This window comes from Myotis davidii, unplaced genomic scaffold (assembly GCF_000327345.1).
Source record: "Myotis davidii unplaced genomic scaffold, ASM32734v1 scaffold599, whole genome shotgun sequence".
NCBI lineage: Eukaryota > Metazoa > Chordata > Mammalia > Chiroptera > Vespertilionidae > Myotis > Myotis davidii.
This window is the reverse complement of record NW_006290772.1, coordinates 341,869-349,080: the sequence shown is the minus strand read 5'-3', so window position 1 is coordinate 349,080 and position 7,212 is coordinate 341,869.

Below are 7,212 nucleotides of genomic sequence, written 5' to 3'. Positions count from 1 at the left end.
GAGGCTGCGGGACCCAGGCGGGGGAGTAACTCGGTGGCAGTGGGCGGGCGGGTACCCGGGCACAGACCCAGGCACGGAGAGACCAGAGCACCAGCTGTGCCATGGGAGTCGGCGCGCCAGAGGCTGTCAAACATTTCTGGCCCGTGGTTCCCGTGGGAGGTGTCGAGGGATTGTGAAGAGGAATCTCCCAATAATGAATTCAGTGTCAGGGAACCTGCACCACCCCACCCCCGCTCCGCCCCGCACCCTCCACCTTCTTCCCTTGAATTCCCTGGCTCCACAAACAACACCGGGCAATAGCTCCTCCCTCCCAAGACTCCATCTGAACCCCAACCCCAGTGAAGCACCCCAAACTGGGGTGCAGCCCCGCCTATTGCCAAGAGGTCCTCAATCCCCCATCTCCAGTACCAACAGGGTCACAGGTCTGCCCAGCACCAATCTGAGCCCCCACGAAGCCTGTGTACCCTCCAGACTCTGGCAGCCCTAGGCAGGGACTGCTTGACAGATGCTGACACCCCCACATCACACACACACACACACACGCACACACTCACACAGGTCTCACCCTTCTGACCTCCTGAGCCTCAGTCCCTCACCTTGTAATGGCTGCAGCATTGCGGAGATAACGGGCTTGACGGCTGTCTCCTGGCTCAGGCTGTTTCCTCACTTGCAGGGAGGGCAAGATCATTACCCCAGGGGGCAAGGCTGTTTGGTGAGAGTTTGCACATATAATGGCCTGATGCCCCTCTTCCTATAGCCCAGACCATCAAGCACCTCCAGAAGGAAGGTGACCAGCAGCTGGTCATTTCCCCTCTCCAGTGGGGTCTCCCATGAAGTACAGGGAGCAAGACTGGATCTGGTCTGACAGAGGGGTCGCTAAATGCAAGGGCCCTGTCTCCCATCCTTTATGGGGACCAATTCCTAGGCACCTGCTGAGTCAGGTGCTAGTCACTTCAGAGATGAGCTTGTGCCCATTTTACAGATGAAGAAACTGAAGCTCAGAGAAGCCAAGCGAATCACCGATGGTCCCAGAGCCTCGACGCCATGAGTTTTTGCTTAGAACCCACATTAGTCTCAGCTGCACTGTCCCAGTTCTGTCTCTTATTGTTTTGGGGTTTGGGGTTTGGTTCTTTTTTGTCACTCTGTCTTTCCAAGTCTTAGCTTCCCCTCCAAAAAATGTGGTAAGAATGATATTCCCACCCTGGCTGGTGTGGCTTAGTTGGTTGGGTATCGTTCCGTGCACTGAAGGGTCTCCGATTTGATTCCCAGTCAGGACACTTGCCTGAGTTGTGGGCTCGATTCCCAGCAGGGGACTTGCAGGAGACAACCAATTGATGTTTCGCTGTCACATCAATGTTTCTTTCTCCCTCTCCCTTCCTCTCTCTAAAAATCAATTTTTTAAGAAAGGAATGATATCTCCTTTAGGTTATTTGAGGATACATTATGATGCAATCAATAAAGCACTTTGCAGTAGAACTTATTAAGTGCTCAACAAATAGCTGCTGTGAATATTGTGATATTCTTGTGTTTCCCTACCTGGGCTATCTGAGAAGCAATTGGATTTTATTCATCTTTGTAACTGCAGACCCTATCAGTGTAGCACACAGGAAACACTACAAAAAAGTAAAAAGATAGCAATCATCCTTACTATTATTTCTATGTTTTGGCTGGCTAAGATAAACCACTCTGGCCTGAGCCTAACATTTGCAGGGCCTGGGGCCAGAGTACAGACGCCCACACAGTAAATGTCTAAATATTTCAATGTTATAAATCGTGCTAATAACCTGTTAAATAAAATATGTCCTATCATCCTACTTTGACAAATAGACCTTCATCATGACCTGCAAGGCCAAATTCCAATTTAGAATTCTGATTCCTCTGGGTAATGAACTGGCCCCTGCCTGCAGCTGCTGCACTTCTGTTCTTTGCCCAGCACCAGCTCCATCTATACCCTTAGTCACACCTCACACCGAGGGGTGGGCACCTTGCTGTGTAGTCCACCTTCCGGAGGACAGACCTGGGAAGAGGGTTGTCTAGATTCTCCTAGCTTCAACCTGCTCAGTGAGGCTAATGCCCTAGGAAGGGCCAGGAAGTCCTGGATCTACGGCTGCCTAGCTCCTTGTACTAGTTCCTGATGCTCAGCTGCCTCATCTGTAAAATGGGCCAGTAGGTCCGCCTGTAGCTCAGGGCTGACGGGAAGATCCATAGGAAAACAGAAATGTGTCTTTTCCTGGAATCCCCCAACCCCGGGGACGGGGGCCACAGAGCAGACCAGCTGATCCAGCGGAGGGATTCGGATGCAGAAGTGTGGGACTCGGGCAGCCCTCCAGGAAGCCAGCCTCCAATCTCATCCCTGGGAGGAGGGGCTGCTGAGCCAGCAGAATTGCTGAGGCTCAGCCTGGAGCAGAGCTGGCGGCCACTTCACTGCAGCCTGGGCTGGCCCCCTTCCCACTGCACAACAGCCTCCAGCGGCAGGCCCAGCCCTTGCTTCTGCCCACCAGCTATCCGCCTGCTCGGGCACTCCCTGGGGCCCTTCTCCACCCCCCAGAGCCCTAGTACCCTGCTCCTTATATATAAAGCGGGGATGACATGATGAACGTACTCTCCCCATGGGCTGCTGGGAGCATGCATGCAGTCTATGTTAGCTGCCGTGGTTTCTATCATTCTCTGATACTTGATACATAAGAGGGGATTCACATCCATGCGTCCTGTCCAGCAGAGATGCTGGAGCTGCTCGGGCTGGGCATGGAGAATGGCCTGGTCTGCCAGTTACCCCAAGGCATGGAGCACGTGCAGCTGCCACACTCCACCCAGAGCCCCCACACAAATGCAAATAGCTCGGAGCCTGTCTCCTGAGCCCCAAGTGGAACGCCATAGGCACCTGGCCAAGGCTTCCAACCTCCCGTCAGCCCCTTCCCTCTGTCCTGCGTTCAGGTTCCTTTGCCGCTTTGCTCAGGATACCCTTCAAATGTTGGGGTTCATAGCCCTCTTCCTTTTTCAGCTTTTGGGGCCTGCATATTCGTCTGCCACTCCCAGAGCTGCCTCTGAGCCTGGAGGAGCTGCCCTGCAGGAGGATAGCTCCTGTACTTACAGAGGAAAATGGGGAGGACGTACGAAATGCAGGGGACTGCCCAGAGAGTAGTGACCTTACCCAGAAGCGGGGAGACCAGGGGAGGGCTGAGCCCAGCAGGATGGGTTCTATCGTGTTCCAGCTGTGTGCCCTTGGACACGTGACTCTACATCTCTGAGCCTCAGTATTCTTGTTTCCAAAATGGGGTGGTTTCTCCTTGGCAGAGCCATTGTGACAACCTGATGCATCATGTGGTTAAAATGCTCAGCACCGTTTGGTGGTTCTTCAAAAAGTTAAACAGAGTCACCATGTGACCCAGCAATTCTACTCCTAGGTTATATGAGAAATGAAAACATGTACTCAAAAAGTTACTTGTATAGCCTGGCTGTGTGGCTCAGTGGTTGAGTGTCAACCTATGAACCAAGAGGTCATGGTTCCATGCCCAGTCAGGGCACATGCCCGGGTTGCGGGCTCGATCCCCAGTGTTGGGTGTGCAGGAGGCAGCCGATCAATGATCCTCTCTCATCATTGATGTTTCTCTCTCTCTCTCTCCCTTCCTCTCTGAAATCAATAAAAATACATTTTTTAAAAAGATACTTGTACAGGAATTTTCATAGCAGCATCATTCAAAATAACCAAAAAGTAGAAACAAATTAAGTTGAATTAATAAATAAAATGTGGTCTAGCTACACAATGGAAAATTACTTGGACATAAAAAGGAAAAAAGTACTGCCCAGGCAGCGTGGCTCAGTGGTTGAGCATCAACCTATGAACCAGGAGGTCATGGTTCGATTCCTGGTCAGAGCACATGCAGGCTCAATTCCCAATGTGGGATGTGCAGAAGGCAACTGATCAATAATTCTCTCTCATCGTGGGTCTCTCTCTCTCTCTCTCTGTCTCTCCCTCTCTTTGTCTCTGTCTCTCTCTCTCTGTCTCTCTCTCTCTCTTTGTCTCTCTCTCTCTCTCCCTTCCTCTCTAAAATCAATACAAATAAGTTTTTTTAAAAAAGGAAAGAAGTACTAATACTTGTTAATAACTGGATGAAACTTGAGAACATGAAAGAAGCCAGACACAAAAAGCCATATATTGTATAATCCCATTTATATGAAATATCCATACAAGCCAATATTCTTGATGAACACAGATGCAAAAATTTTCAACACAATACTAGCAAACTGGATTCCACAATACATTAAAAGGATTACATACCATGACATAGTGGGATTCATTCCAGGGATACAAGGATGGTTTAATATCTGTAAATCAATCAATGTGATACATCACATTAACAAAATTAAGGATAAAAATCATATATCATCTCAATAGATTCAGAAAAAGCATTTCACACAATTAAACATCCCTTTATGATAAAAAGTCAACAGAGTGGTTATAGAAGAAACATATCTCAACATAATAAAGGCTATATATGATAAGCCCACACCTAATATCTTACCTACTGGTGAAAAACTGAAAGCTTTTCCGGTAAGATCAGAAACAAGGCAAAGATGTCCATTATTACCACTTCTATTCAACATAGTATTGGCGCCATAGCCACAGCAATTAGAGAAAAGGCATTCAAAATGGAAAGGAAGGAATAAAACTCTCATTACTTATAGATAACATGACGTGATATATATAAAACCCTAAAGACTTCCCCAAAAAACTATTAGAATAAATAAATTCAGTAAAGTTGTAGGATAATCGATATGTAGAAATCTGTTGCATTTCTATACACCAATAATGAGTGATCAGAAAAAGAAAACAATTCCATTTACAACTGCATCAAAAAGTATAAAATACCTAGAAATAAACTTAAGCCAGGAGGTGAAAGACATGTACTCTGAAAACTATTAAGACATTAAAAAAAGGCATTGAAGCCCTAACCGGTTTGGCTCAGTGGATAGAGCGTCGGCCTGCGGACTGAAAGGTCCCAGGTTTGATTCTGGTCAAGGGCATGTACCTTGGCTGCAGGCAACATCCCCAGCAGAGGGTGTGCAGGAGGCAGCTGATCGATGTTTCTCTCTCATTGATGTTTCTAACTCTCTATCCCTCTCTGTAAAAAAAAATCAATAAAATATATTTTTAAAAGGGCATTGAAGAAGATACAAATAAATGGAAAGCTATACCTAGCTCATGAATTGAAAGGATTGATTGTTAAAATGTCCTCACTATCTATATACAGATGATACAGATTCAATGCAATCCCTAGTAAAATACCAATGGCATTTTTCTCAGAATTAGAATAACTCATTCTAAAAGTTACATGGAACCACAAAAGGCCCAGAATAGGCAAAGAAATCTTGGGGAAAAACAAAGTGGAAGCAATCACACTCCCTGATTTCAAACTATACTACAAAGTTACAATAATCAAAACAGTGTGATACTAGCATGAAAACAAATATACAGATCAATAGGATGGAATAGAGATCCCCAAAATAAATCTTCTCTTATACGGTCAATTAATCTACGACAAAGAAAGCAAGGACATTCAATGCAGTAAAGACAGTCTTTTCGCCAAAACCGGTTTGGCTCAGTGGATAGAGCGTCGGCCTGCGGACTGAGAGGTCCCAGGTTCGATTCCAGTCAAGGGCATGTACCTGGGTTGCGGGCACATCCCCAGTGGGAGATGTGCAAGAGGCAGCTGATCGATGTCTCTCTCATCGATGTTTCTAACTCTCTATCTCTCTCCCTTCCTCTCTGTGGAAAATCAATAAAATATATTTAAAAAAAAAAAAGACAGTCTTTTCAATAAGTAGTGTTGAGAAAACTGTACAGATACATGCAAAAAAAAAAAGAAAAGAAACTGGACTACTTTCTTACACCTTTTCTATCTATCTATCTATCTATCTATCTATCTATAGATAGATATCTATATATCTATATTTATATATCTTACCTAATAAAAGACAAACATGTAAATTGACCATACCTTTGCTACACTAACCAGCCAATCAGAGAGTAAGCAAATCAACCTAACAAAGATGGCGGTTAGTTTGCATACGTAGGCTCCAAGTGGTGGAGCGAAGCCTGACAGCCACGGGGCCCGCAGAGCAGTGAAAGCCTCACGGCTGTGGGGTCGGCTCCGGCTGGAGCCTGGCCAGAGCGAAGGCCTGGGTGCTGGGTGCTGGAGAAAAACCAGTTCCAGCAGCCAGGGAAAAGGAAGGCCTACTGCACGAATCTCTTTGTGCAACAGGCCTCTAGTATATACATAAAAGCCTAAGCGACCGAACGACAGAACGACCCAATGATCAGTCAACCAGTTGCTATGATGCACACTGACCACCAGGGGGCAGATGCGCAATGCAGGAGCTGTCTCCTGGGGGTCTGTGTGCTCCCACAGCCAATCTCCCACAGCCAGCCAACCTTCTGCAGTCCCTCTTCTTGGGCGGCCGGCCAACCTCCCACAGTCCCTCCCCCCAGCCAGCTGGCCCCCACATCAGCCCCGATCAAGAAGGCCAGCTAACCAACCTCCTGCGGTCCTTCCTCCAGCTGGCCAGTCCTGATTGCCCCAATAGGGACTGGGTGAAACAACCCCGGCCCCAGTCGCCAGCCAGGCCAAGGGACCCCACCCAGGCACAAATTCATGCACCAGGCCTCTAGTATAAAATAAACTCAAAATGGATTAAAGACTTAAATGTAAGACCTGAAACCAAAATCTGAAATTTTGTTTCTTTGTTATTGGGTGGGGCCACAACATTAGTAACAAAGAAACAGAATTTCCGGAGGATGAGGCCCAGAAATCAGGATTTTAAAAAGATTCCCAGGTGATTCTAATGTGCAGCCAAGGTAGAGAACCACTGTCCTAGAAGGAAACATAGGCAGTAATCTCTTGAACATTACTCTTTTAAAAAATATATATATTTTTTAATTGATTTCAGAGAGAAAGGGGGAGAGAGAAATAGAAACATCAGTGATGAGAATCATTGACCGGCTACCTCCTGCATGCTCTCTAATGGGGATCAAGCCCACAACCCAGGCACGTGCCCTGACTGGGAATTGAATCGTGACCTCCTGGTTCATAGGTTGACGCTCACCACCCAGCCACACCGGCTGGGCTGGACATCACTCTTAGCAGTATCTTTTTGGATATGTCTCTTCAAACATGGGGAAAAAAGAGAAAAAAGGGATTACATCACACTAAG